The sequence below is a fragment of the Triticum urartu genome, chromosome 6A (genome assembly GCF_056163025.1).
Source record: "Triticum urartu cultivar PI428250 chromosome 6A, HENAU_Tu73, whole genome shotgun sequence".
Classification (NCBI taxonomy): domain Eukaryota; kingdom Viridiplantae; phylum Streptophyta; class Magnoliopsida; order Poales; family Poaceae; genus Triticum; species Triticum urartu.
In genome coordinates, this window is record NC_141878.1 from 572105961 (window position 1) to 572120263 (window position 14303).

A 14303-nucleotide genomic window follows, 5' to 3' on the forward strand; every position below is an offset into this window, starting at 1 on the left:
CCTGCGCGGTGCTATTATATTTGTAGATGTTTTTATATGTTTTTTAGAAGTTTTTAGATGCTATTCTTAGATGTTTTTACATGTTTTTAGGTTATTTTAGTTTATGTTTAGTTTAGTCTTAAGATTAGGAAAATTTCGGATTTGTAGTTATATTTATTTAGATGTCTAGTTAATTTAGATGTTGTAATTTGTTCATAAAAATTGTGCACTTTTGTATAGAAACTTTATTTTTTTTCATATGTATGAAAATGTAGAGTGAAAAGTTTTATATATGCAAAAGTTACATTTTCAGAAAAGTTTTATATATCTAGCTAGGAAAGGAAAAAAGAAGAAAAAGAATGAGAGGAAGAACAATTTCATACATAAGAAGAGGAAAAAAGGAGGAGAGGAGGAGAGGAAGAAGAGGAGAAATAAATAAGAAGAGGAAAAAGGAAGAAAAAGAAGAGGAGAAGAAGAAAGGAATAGAGGAGAAGAAGAGAAAATAGAAAATATTTTCTATTTTCTCTTCTTCTCCTCTATTCCTTTCTTCTTCTCCTCTTTTTTTCTTCGTTGTCGATATACCCCGTCCCGATAACTTCGTTTAGTATTAGGATTATTTCATTTTATGTTTAGTTTAGGAAGAAGGAAAAGAAAAAGGAGAAGTAGAGGAGAGGAAGAAGAGGAGAAATAAATAAGAAGAGGAAAAAAGGGGGGAAAAGAGGAGAAGAAGAAAGGAATAGAGGAGAAGAAGAGAAAATAGAAAAATATTTCTATTTTCTCTTCTTCTCCTCTATTCCTTTCTTCTTGTCCTCTTTTTTCTTCTTTTTTTCTTCGATCTTCTCCTTTATTCCTTTCTTCTTCTCCTCTTTTTATTTCTTCTTCGTCTTCTTATTTTTTTATCAGGTATGTCGTTGTTGATATACCCCGTCCCTGATAACTTTGACATGAGGGGGGGAAGGGGGGAGGGGTCGCCGAGGGTTTGAGGGGCAAGGGGCGGGAACTAGCTAGGGTAGAGGGTCAAGGGTCACCAAGGGGTCAAGGGTCACCGAGGGTTCGAGGGTCGAGGGGTCGTCGTATGTTGTCGTTGTCGATATACCCCCTCTCGACCGTGATAACTTATACCACGGGAGCACCCCCCGGCCCTCTCGCTCGACCAAAACTCTCGAGGACACCCAAACCCTAGAGAAAAAAGATGTCGGTCTCCTACCCCCTCTCGCCGCGCCCCTGCCCGATCGACAATCTCTCTTGAGGCCACCCAAATTTACCAAGTTAAAAGAGCATTGTCATCGAGGCCACCCCAAACCCTAGAGAAGCGTCGAGGCCAGGCCACTAATATGATTCCTTATTGTGCTTAGCTAGCTAGTTCAACGTTTGCCACTAATATATCCATCTGTCATGTTTGAATAATAATTGCCATGTTGTAAATATTTGCAGAAACTATGGATCCGCACCCCCGAGACGAAGCACAAGAAGCGGTGTTGGGGGAGATAATCGCACACGGAAGTGATGCCGTCTTGTCGTTTGTCAACGTCACATGCACCGATGGTCTAGGAAGACAGGATGAAAAAGCAGGATACGACGATGATGATCAAACAATGGAGGAGGAAGGACACCGTGATGACGGCTCCGGTGACCGAATGGAGGGGGAAAGACACCGTGATGACAGCTCCGGTGACCGAATGGAGGGGGAAGGACACCATGATGACGGCTCCGGTGACCGAACGGAGTCCGGCCAAGTATATATATATATATATATATATATATATATATATATATATATATATATTAAGCACGTGCTGACTATAGCTAATTGATGCATTAATTGTTTTTGGTATGTACACATATTAACTCTCTTCTTTTTCTTCATTTCTAGCCCTCCAGATCGAGCAACACTTCGATAACGAAACGAGGCCCGAAGAGAAAGTTGCGCACGGATGAAAGGTACACGATCGTCGAAATTGATCGCGCTGGCCAACCGATTGAACCCCTCCGGACCAAGCAAAAATTTAATGCTCGGTGCGGGGTTCTAGTTAGGGACATGATCCCGATCAGCATCGAGCAATGGTTGAAGCCTAAGGACAAAGACTCTCAGGTGTCTTATGTTAGCGATAGGCAGAAAGCTGATCTTTGGACTACGCTGCAGGAGAATTTCACCTTCCCGCCAGAGGAGGATCCGGAGAATCCAGTTAAAAAGCCAATGATCAAGGCTTATGCTCTTAAGAAGATGGATGAGCTATTCAGGAGGTGGAAGAATGAGCTGAAATCATCGTTTGTCGACCAAGAGAAGACTCCAGAATTCATCGGCCGATTTGAGAAGATCAAAGATCAGTGGCCCGCATTCGTCACCAAAAAGAAATCTGAGAGAGTAGCGAAGATGTCAGCGACAAACAAGAAAAATGCTGCAAAGAAGAAGCATCACCATCGCACGGGGTCAGGTGGCTACCTGAAAGCCCGACCATTGTGGGACAAGGCTGAGAATGACCTCATTGCTAGGGACCGAACCAGAGACGCGATGCTTGCCAGACCGTTGCAGGACTTGGTTCTTCGGGGTTGGGGGAAAATTGGACCCTGTAACAGGGAAGTGCGTTTGGACCAACGTGCAACTGAACACACCCATCGTGAAGCTTCAGGAGTATATCGAAAAGGCGCAGCAAGGGACGTTCGTTCCGGATAGAGAGAACGACGAGCTCAAAGAGGCCCTCGGGAATCCTGAGCACTCCAGACGGACACGAGGCACGCCAGGCTCCCTTTTGTGGAAGGCTGGATTTCCAGACGCAGGCGGTTACAAACGCTGGGAGAGGAAGAAGAAAAAGGAGCTGACCCAACTACAGGCGCTGCACGCAAGGGTACAAGCGCTAGATGAATGAGACAAGGCCCGCAGTGCGCGACCTGCCGAAGCTGCTACACCCAAAGCTACCCCGCCATCTCAGCGGAGAAGCAGCGTGGCTTCCACGGAGCTGCTTCAGGAGCCTGTCTTCACGGCTCCTGCTAGATACCCCGTGGACTTAATCACGGAGTCTCACAATTGCCACCTTATGACGCAGTGGATGAATATGAAAGTCAAGGCGGCTGTTGGCTCTGTTGCATGTCCTGAACCTGGCGCAACTTTTCACTGCCGGCCGATTCCAGAAGGATATGCTTGGGTGATGGTCGATGAAATCACAGAAGGATTTGAGGACCTCTAGCTTGACCACCCTACGGGTGATGGGGAGACTCGGCTGGGCTCTGCTCTGAAGATTCCATGCCTATGGCGGAAGGAGCTCATCAACCTTCCGAACTGGACACCTCCGCCTCCTCCTCCTCCTTCGGCGAGTCAGGGCACTCCGCCTCCTCCACCGCCTCCTCCTCCGGCGAGTGATCAGGGCACTCAGCCTCCTTCTCCGGCATGTGGCGGCACTCCGCCTCCTTCTCCGCCTGCACCGGCACGCCCGAGCAGCCACCAGCCTCTTTCTCCGGCGCGTGGCGGCACTCCGCCTTCTTTTCCGCCTGCGCCGGCGCGCCCGAGTAGCCACCAGCCTCCTCCTTCTGCGCGTCGCCAGCAAGGGCGGAAGATACCCGCCGCCGCCCCGGCTGCTCCGGCGCGTCGTAGTCCTTCTCCTCCGCCTCATAAGCAAGCACGAAAGAAGACAGCCGCAGCCACTCCGTCTGCTCCGGCGTCTAGCAGTACAGCCAGAGGCAGGCAATACAAATTCGATCCACCTCTCAAGCCTCTAGAGAAGTTACCATATGAGAGGACCATGGAAGAAAATGCGAAGATCATGGAAAAAGAAGTGAATGACTTCTTTAAAGGGGTGAAAGCAAAGAGACATCCACCTCCGGAGACTAAGGTAGACCGGGTGAAAGAAAAGTGCACACTCGATGCCCTGAGGAAACCACCAAAGTCTCCGCCAAAACCAACTATGAGCGCATTACTGCAAAGGTATACATCGAAGCGTAGTGGTCGGGAAATACTATCAGTGATCGAAGGTTAGCAAAACGATGAGTTGGGAAAAAAATTACCTAGCTCGGCGAACAAGCGGACCAATCGTGCCCCCCGCTCAAGGTGTCTAGCGATATCGTCGCTAATGATCCGGGGATGGTGCCCGGTTGTGGCAATCTTGAAGATTACCTGCCCGACGATGTACATTATGATTTCTTGGAGGTGGAAGAACACCAATACCATTACGGGAAGCCTCTTGCCAAAAATGAAAAATCTCTAACAACGATGATGCGAAGATTCCATGATTGGTACATGGAAACCTGCAGAGAGTCTGGGGGACGAATGCTTTGTATCTGAGAGTTAAAGAGGAGCACAACCTCGTTGGAATTGATTTGTTGCTTGTTCCATTTGATTTCTTCCAGTGGTTCAATCAAAAGGTCCTCGATAAATTAACGGTCACTTGCTACTATCTGTAAGTACTACTTCTGTCATTAAGTCTCTATATATAGCTCAGCTCTTTCATTGCATGTATATATGATTATCCTCACTATATTATGCAGATTGAAGATCGTCGAGTGCAGAAAAGCAGAAATGTATGATTGTGACGCCCCAAGACCGTTGTGCCAGGTGTCTTCCAGTTATTCGCTGTTGTTGCCTTGTCATTTGTTTGTGTGTCATGCATTTCATATCATGTCATCATGTGCATCGCATTTGCATACGTGCTCGTCTCATGCATCCGAGCATTTTCCCCGTTGTCCGTTTTGCAATCCGACACTCCTATGTCCTCCGGCGACCGCTTTTGCCCCTTTTCGTGTGCGGGTGTTAAACATTCTCGAAATGGACCGAGATTTTCCAAGCGGCCTTGGTACACTACTGATAGACCGCTTGTCAAGTTTCGTGCCATTTGGAGTTCGTTTGATACTCCAACGGTTAACCGGGGAACCGTAAAGGCCTCGTGTGTGTTGCAGCCCAACACCCCTCCAAAGTGGCCCAATAACCCATCCAAACCCCCTCCATCCTCTTGGCCGTTCGATCACGATCGCGTGGCCAAAAATCGCACCTCATTTGGACTCTCCTAGCTCCCTCTACCTATATATATGTGATCCCCTCCAAAGTTTCACAGTCTAACCCTAGTCCTCTTCCTTCCCGCGCCGCCGGACACATCCGTCCGCGCCGGACATGTCCGCCGGCCACCTCACCCCGACCTATCGCAAGCCGCCATGTCACCCCGCCGCCGCTCTCCGCCAACCGCCGCGCGCCACCTGTCGCTCTGCCTCCTCCCCACCGCGCCGGGCCCGCGGCGCCCACGGCCGGCCCACGCCGGGCCCGAGTGCGCCGCCCGCTCAGCCCGCGGCTCCCCGCACCCTGCGCCGCCACCGTTCCACGCACCGCCGCCCGCCATCTTCCCGCCGGCCATCGCCGCCACTCGCCACGGGCTCAAGGAGCCGCCCGCGGCCGCGCCTCGCCTCCCGCGCGCGCCGCCGCTGCGCCGTCCTCCTGCCGATGCGCCACCGCCCCGCACCTCCCCTTGCCGGAGCAGCGCCTCGCCTCGGCTTTCATGCTCTCGCCGGAGTTGATGTGTCGCTGAAACCCTAGTCGGCCCTCTCCTCTGCAGATCGGGATCAGATCCACCACCTCGCCGATCCAAACGCCCGCGCCCGTCCCTGGATCTCTCTGTCTCGGGACCTCCTCGTCCAATTTTCACGAGGTCAAAATCCACTAAGTCCCAGATCTGTAATGTTTTCAGGCCCTGTTCATCATGCCATAACTCCTCATCCGTAGATCCATTTTGCATGCATGATATATCAAAATGCTCATCAGGATGTCCTCTTCATTTTGTTCCATTGCACCATGCTTGTTTGAGTCCATCTTGATGCCCTAATTGCTGTTGCAAGAGTGCTTCATAATGTTAGGTGCTGATTCTTAGCAGATCTTGAGCATTTGTCATTTTTGCCATGATTATTGTGTGCTGCATATGAACTTGAGCCCTACATGTGTTTTGGGCTATGCCATGCCATCTTTACAGGGGTGTATGCCATGTATTTTTGTGATCAATGTGGTGACTAGCACAGGCATGCAAAGTAGCTCTCGTGATATTGCTGATTTTAGGGACTTAGAATTTCACTAAGTCATTTCCCTGCTGTTATTTTTATGCCATGTATTCATGTTGCTACAGAGAGATCCATGCTTCTTTTGAGTATGTTCAGTAAGGATGATTTGGGCATATGGTTGTGCTCTATCCATCCATGCCCCTGTTTGCAATTATGGAGTGCCCTAGCATGACTCAATCTTGCTCTACTTTTGCTAATAAATGTTCCTGGCAGATTGTTTACATGTTAATCAATTTTGCCAAGGTTGTTGTAGTTGATCCATGCATGCTATGAACTTGTTCTTGCTTTGGATAGCTTCTTGATCATGTCTTCTTGCTGGTAGTATGCTTAGTTTGTCATGCAATGCCTTGTGTTGAGAGCATCGAGCTCACAAACATGCCTTCATAATTCTGTTGATGCCATGTCCAGTTTTCTACTAAGTCTTAATCTGTTAACGAAACTTGCTATGTTTACATGGGTGCCATCATATCTTATGATCCTTTTTGGCTTATGGTCATTAAGGGACTTTCGTTATATGCTTTGAGTAGATTCATTCCATGCCTTGTATTGCTATGATCTGATCCTATAGCATGTTGTTATCTTGCTCTAAACATGTCTTCCTAGTGTTAATTCCTGGCATGTTGTTATTTTCACTAAGTCTGTGATGGTGTTATCTTTTGCACTTTTGCCATGCTTGTTTGAACCTGCTCTTGTGTGATTTAGCCGTAGCTCAGTGTTCATCTTTTGTCAAGCATCTTGAGTAGATCACTGTCATGTGCTTTGTTGCCATGTTGGAGTGCAATAGCTTAGTTTCTTGTTGCATTCTAGATGACATCGTGCTGTTAATCCCAGAATTGTGCCATTCTTGTTTTGCTTGCCATTTGCAAACCGTGCATCCGATTCCGGTGATCTTTATATCGATTTTGACCGAAATCAACTCATCTTTCCAGCGGCACTCTTGGTTTGCCAAGTTGAGGCCTGGTTCATTATTTTCCTTCCGGAGCACGCATATGCATTGCATATCACATCCCGCATATCATGCCATGTTTTGCATCATGTTGTTTGTGCATTGCACTATGGTTGATTGTTGTTTCCTTTTCTTGTGTTCTTGCCTTGGGTAGAGTCGGGAGACGAGTACGTGATCGAGGAACCCGTTGAGTACGCTTACGAGGATCAAGCTTACATCAACTCGGAGAACTTTGCAGGCAAGATGACCACACCCTCGAAATCACTTCTATCTTTGCTTGCTAGTTGCTCACTCTTTTGCTATGCTGCGATACCTACCACTTGCTATATCATGCCTCCCATATTGCCATGTCAAGCCTCTAACCCACCTTGTCCTAGCAAACCGTTGTTTGGCTATGTTACCGCTTTGCTCAGCCCCTCTTATAGCGTTGCTAGTTGCAGGTGAAGATGGAGTTTGTTCCTTGTTGGAACATGGATATTATTTGGGATATCACAATATATCTCTTATTTAATTAATGCATCTATATACTTGGTAAAGGGTGGAAGGCTTGGCCTTATGCCTGGTGTTTTGTTCCACTCTTGCCGCCCTAGTTTCTGTCATACCGGTGTTATGTTCCTTGATTTTGCGTTCCTTACGCGGTTGGGTTATAATGGGAACCCCTTGACAGTTCGCCTTGAATAAAAATCCTCCAGCAAGGCCCAACCTTGGTTTTACATTTGCACTAACAACCTATCACCTTCCCTTGGGTTCTGCAGACTCAAGGGTCATCTTTATTTTAACCCCCCGGGCAAGTGCTTGTCTAAGTGTTGGTCCGAACTAGAGCCCCTTGCAGCGCCACCTCGGAGAAACTTGAGGGCTGGTTTTTAGTTGTACGGATTGCTCATCCGGTGTTGCCCTGAGAACGAGATATGTGCAGCTCCGATCAGGATGTCGGCGCATCGGGCGGCTTTGCTGGTCTTGTTTTACCATTGTCGAAATGTCTTGTAACCGGGATTCCGAGTCTGATCGGGTCTTCCTGGGAGAAGGAATATCCTATGTTGACCGTGAGAGCTTGTGATGGGCTAAGTTGGGACACCCCTGCAGGGTTTTGAACTTTCGAAAGTCGTGCCCGCGGTTATGGGCAGATGGGAATTTGTTAATATCTGGTTGTAGAAAACCTGACACTAAACTTAATTAAAATGCATCAACCGCGTGTGTAGCCGTTGATGGTCTCTTTCCGGCGGAGTTCGGGAAGTGAACACAATTCTTGTGTTATGCTTGAACGTAAGTAGTTTTAGGATCACTTCTTGATCACTTCTAGTTCACGACCGTGCTTTGCTTCTCTTCTCGCTCTCTTTTGTGTAAGTTAGCCACCATATATGCTAGTGCTTGCTGCAGCTCCACCTCACTACCTTTTCCTACCCATAAGCTTAAATAGTCTTGATCGCGAGGGTGTGAGATTGCTGAGTCCCCGTGACTCACAGATTACTTCCAAAACAAGTTTGCAGGTGCCGATGATACCGTGCAGGTGACGCAACCGAGCTCAAGGAGGAGCTTGATGAAGTTCGTGTTCGTTGTGTTGTTTCGTTTCCAGTTGTTCAGTAGTGGAGCCTAGTCGGGGCGATCGGGGATCTAGCATTAGGGGTTGTCTTTCTTTATTTGGTTCCGTAGTCGGACCTTGATTGTATTCTGGATGTTGTAATGCTATATCTAAAAGACAATTTGATGTGCGTAAGCAATAATATTCACAATTTCATTTTATTACACCATCATTTCTGTTGAGTTTCGTTCATATATATGTATTAACCCCCTTCTTCAAATTAGACATGGGAGATGCGGAATGAACTCCTACCAGAAGATCGCATGAAAGCAATTCAAGAGGAATTAGCGGGATTCTTTCTTGACCACGTTATCAATAAAGCCGGAGAATACCATGTGGAACTTGATTTCAGATGCTAGGGGATTGTAACAGATCTTACATATTGTATATGTATGTAGCCAGTAGCGTCAGATAGATAATACGAAAACTTGTTGTTTGACCAATCTCTCGGATAAGGAGAGGTCGATCACTTCTCTCGGTATGCATGACGAACTTCTGTACTTAATGGGTTCCTTCATTTTCTTACTAGCTAGCGTGTCGAGGGCCTCTCTATACGTATAGTACGTAGCGTCGACCAAGCACGGAGATAAGAGAGGACACTTCTCTCTATTAATTAATTAGCTACCTAACACAATATATGAAACACCTTAATTAACCATACAAAACCCCAAATCCACCCCCCTTCAGAAAAAAAACAAAAACCCTAGCCCCTGAACTGACGCGTGGATGCCTATTGGTCCCGGTTGGTGCCACCAACCGGGACTAAAGGCCCTCTTGCCTGGGCTTGCCACAGCGGCCACGTGGAGGCCCGTCTGTCCCGGTTCGTATAAGAACCGGGACTAAAGGCCACTAGTCCCGGTTCTGCAACCGGGACAGATGGGCCTTATGAACCGGGACAAATGGCCCTTTTTCTACTAGTGATTGTTGCCCTCCTTGAACTAGTTTTGAAATTTATCCTTACCATGGCCAACTAGCTCCTTGTACAAATGGTGCAACACGAACGGTTCACAACCACCATTCTTGTTGGGTTGCTTGTATAGGTCTTGGATGATAGACCCATATTCATTGATTGTCACCCTAGTTGGCAGTGAAGTTGACTTGATCAACACAACCAAACCATTGGTTGCATTGATCATGGATCACAGCCCACCGGTGGGCAATAGAACCTTGAGTATAGCTGGAAGGAACCGTCACATTGCTCAACTAGTACTCTTCAATTCTTTGTCAAAACCTCTCCTTCATTTCATTGGTACCAACTTAGACACCAAAGGATGCATTCATCCAAGAAAAACAGAAAGCAATGTCTTCTTGGCTGCGATAGTTCACTGATCTTGTCTTCTATGTGCTTGTTTGTATCTCCACAGGCTCATTGACCTCCTCCACTTCAGGTCATCCTCCTCCCTCTCAGGATCATCAGCCATAGACATCGACATGTCATCAAGTTCAAGTATGTGCGATTCATCCAACTAAGATATGAAACTTGTAACATCATATTCTTCTACACTAAATCACCAAGAACAAACATATCACACGAACATCGTCGCAATGTATCTCAAAAATTCATCAAAAAAGATAAAAAATGCTATTTTTACCTTTCCGACTTGTGTCGGACACTTGGGGCATGATCCTTGTCGGCGGTTGAGGTGGTTGTAGTTGTTGGCGGAGGAGGTGAGGGCGGTGGTCGGAGATGGAAGAGAAGTGGATGTTGTTCGCACACGAACACGTCACCTTGTACCCTCGACGCCGGGGGTGATGCACCGCAGCTCACGTCGAAGGAGACCCGACCGGAAGCACGGTACGCAGGCAATCCGGCGGGTGCTTTTGAGGACCCAAAACCCCACACACCCGGGAGGGACCCCGTCAGGGCGCGCGGCGGTTATGGGCTGCCCTAGGTCGAGCTGATTGCCCCTAGGGCCTCGAGGTTCGTCGCCCTGCAACAAGAAGAATGAACGAAGAACGAGAGAGAAAGAACAAGGGAGAGAGATAAATGTAAAGGGTAAAAAGTGGTAGATGATTTGATCGATTGTGTTGTTCAATCGGCCGTCACCTCTCATCTATTTATGAGGCGGATGGACTTTCTGTACAAGAAAAGTACTAAAAATTCCGTCCAAAACATCAAAAACCCTAACCTAACTCGGACACGAATCTTTGGTAATTTCTGGATCAATCTCGGTCTCACCGATTGGTTTGCTTCGGTCCCACCGAGTGAACATGGTCAACTCTCTGTAACTTTCTGTAATTTCCGGATCAATCTCGGTCTTACTGATTAGTTTGCTTCGGTCCTACCGAGTCAACATTGCCAACTCTCTGGTAAATTTTTGGACCAACTCGGTCTCACCGATCAAATCAACTCGGTTGGTCCGAAATGACTCTGCAGCTTCTATTTCTGACCTTGTTTTGCCTTCACAGGTTGCATACGACCTTGGATTAAGATGGTTTTATATAAAAATCCACCGTTTCGATGAGACGCACAACTTTCATGTTGATCATTTTTCCATATAAGGACATCTTAATTGGGTTTCAAGCCATTCTTTAATCTGGTGTCAACATGAGCATCTCTGAAGTTGTCATAACTTTTGCATCCAAACCCCGTTTTAGACCATTTTCATATTCATCTTGATCTTCTCGAAGAGAGCCATCTCATAGTGACTTTCAATAGTAAGTTTGAATTACTCTTGACATAGCTTCAAGCCACTCTTTATAAACGTGCCACTTTTGAGCGTCAACACATGCCCCCTATTTTTCGGCAAAGCTAGCGTGCCGAAAAATAACTTGTACCAAGTTTGTTCTAAGGACGATGTCAACACTCCATCGGCCATTTATATGTCCTTAGGACGATAAGTATATATCGACCATGTCTTGTGTGAACTTTCTGATGCAAACTTGGGTGAAACCTTCTCAGCTTCATTAACAATCCGATGATAAAATACCATAGATATGTATCTCAAGGTCATCCTCCGGACCATATTGTTCACCCTTTTGCTAGGATTTTGTAGATAATCAACAATACTTTCTCCAATCCTTACTTTTGCCTACATAAAAATTTCATTAGTGGCCGAAGCTGTGGACTTTGGTTCGGCCTTACCTATGTTGACGAGACTAAGCATCGGCTGTTGACAGAAATGCAATACACCATGATTAACATAGTACCCGGGTGTTTGCTGTGCCAATTCTTTCGAATTGTCATGTCTAAAAACATGAATACTTTTAAAGCAAACCAAGGTAAATTTTGCATCTAGACACACCAAAAGATAAACTATAAGTGATTCGTTATAACATTGATAACCCTTGGATATTTGTTGCACTACTAATAACGAATCACCGGAAGCCTCAATATGTATAGCTCCTATAGCAAGGCAAAGCTCCAATCCGAATGACAATGCATATTCGGCTTTGATCATTGTGCAAAAATATTTTAAGCGGCATGAGGCTTCACAAAATAGCACCATAAGGAGATATATAAACAACACCAACACCTTGGCCATTGCTACAAATTTAACCATCAATATATAATCTCCATGGTACTAGAGAGATCAAGCTAAAATTAATATTATGCATGATGTCAATATGATGCTCAATAATAAAATCAACCATGATTTGGCCTTACGTAAGTTCTGAAAACTAACAAGCCAAAGCACACCCAATCAAAACATAAGTTCTCTTTGCAATTTTAGTGAATTGGTCTATGCATAATATCCTCAATGGCATCAATTTGACAAATTCCTTTGCAAGCACTTATCTCAATCTCTACTCAAACTAAGGACGGTGTTAGAGTACCACACCAGCCATTCTTACATATATTCTTAGGGCGATAGATAAGTACCGGCCATTACCATGAGGTCCATGTAGAATTCATTCACCAAATCATGTATAGCCGAAATAAACAAATGAAATAGCAATCAAATATTTCGGCCCATTGGATTAGCAAGAAAAAATGTAGATAATAAATTGTATAGAGATTTGGTAATACCCTCTCATGATGCAGAAAATTATGTCGCTTCCATGGATCAAAATAAATCCAGGGAGGGTAATTTATCATACCTGATGATGAATTCCATGGCAAAGGCATCAATGGTATGGTTGAAAAACATGGATGATGTGCTAACCGAAGATTTTGATGGGGTGATGCAAACCTTCGGCTTAATTGTTTCGGGTTTCCACCCTTCTCTTTCTTCACTTTTATAACACTTGTTGCAATAGAAGGTTGCACATCATTTTTATTTTGACTGCTCCTCTTGGGAACCCATGCCATGTTCTACTTTTTCAGCTCTTGTGCACTAAGTTTTTGTAATTCCTTCTTTCGCCAATATGATAAGCCGAGTGGGCACCCCGGCTGTGATTTTGTTTGAAGCAATGACAATTCTTGTTTTACCTTGTGCACTGTCAACTTCTTTTCTTCAGATTTGGCACTTTGACTCTTGATAATTGGTTGCTTCATCTCATTGCCTTTAGTAGCCAATGTCAACATGTTAATTGGATCTTTTTCATTTGAGATCAAATCTGAAGTTGCACTCTTACGACCATCTCTTTTAACACGGTGCACTTGTTTGACAACTTCTTTCTTCTTCTTTGAGCTCCGGACCGATTCCTTATGATTGAAACGGTCTTTAACATATGATTGTTCAAATGTTGATCTTCTCGGAGATGCATAATATTGGTGAAATGGTCCAAAGTAAGATGGGTAATGTGTCCTTGTATCATACCTGTCCCATGATGGATATGGATTTACATGAGCATAGGGAGGTATCCACGACATCGGCATCAGCGGCCCAAAGTAAGGATATGAATATGCTACATTGAGATTCTCACTTTGCCAATGTCGACCCTCATATTTGCGCTTTGGGGTGACCTTGGTTTCTTTGAATGATTTGGCCGATAAGCATTCTTCTCTTCACTCTTCTTTTGATATTTATCCAATAGTTCAGCGAAGGTGATTTTTGATCTCTTACACTTGCGCTTATTTCGGCCTTTGTTTTCTTTTGGTTTGCTTTCATCGATCATTGGATTTGCTTGCTGCCCCCCAGTCCTTGGCATCTCCATTGTAGCTTCGATGGAATTCTCACCCTCAAGATTATATTCATTATGCTCTTCAACAACTTCTTTACATGAAAGCTTGATCCCATCACCTGAGGTTTTTACCTTTTCTTTAAATGGATCGGCTTGAAGCAGCCGATGCAAAAACTTTTTGCCATCGGGACCAATCGGAATAGAGCAGTCATCTATTGGTGTTTCAACAAACTTCAATCGTCCTTTTTCAATGGCCGATTTAACTATTTGACGAAACATGTTGCAATCCTCAAAATTATGCTTGAATGAACCATGCAACTTACAATACATTCGTCCTTGGATTGATGGCTTAACATGGTGATCAAGGATTGTAATGTAATTATTTTTCAGCAACAAATCAAATATTTGATCACACATGCTTGAATTGAAGGTATACTTCTTGTTTTCTAGCCGATCTTGCTGTGTGAACGGTTTTGGAGGTAAGCAAACGAATGGTTAAGATTTGGAATCTTCCCATTCGGATATGCATTGTATTTTCCACTCTATCTCCGATGCCTTTGGATAAGATATTATATTAGCATCGGTTTTCGCAATAGAATTTAACCTTGGCCTTAAATTTCTGAAACAAAGATATTTAGAACATACATGTCTCAGTTGAGACCAAGTGCAGGCCAAGTACGAAATAAGCAAAGCTACCCAATTAGATATGAGCTTTAGATAAAGCAATGGGGAAAGCCTTGGCTTCAATAATTTTTCACTATC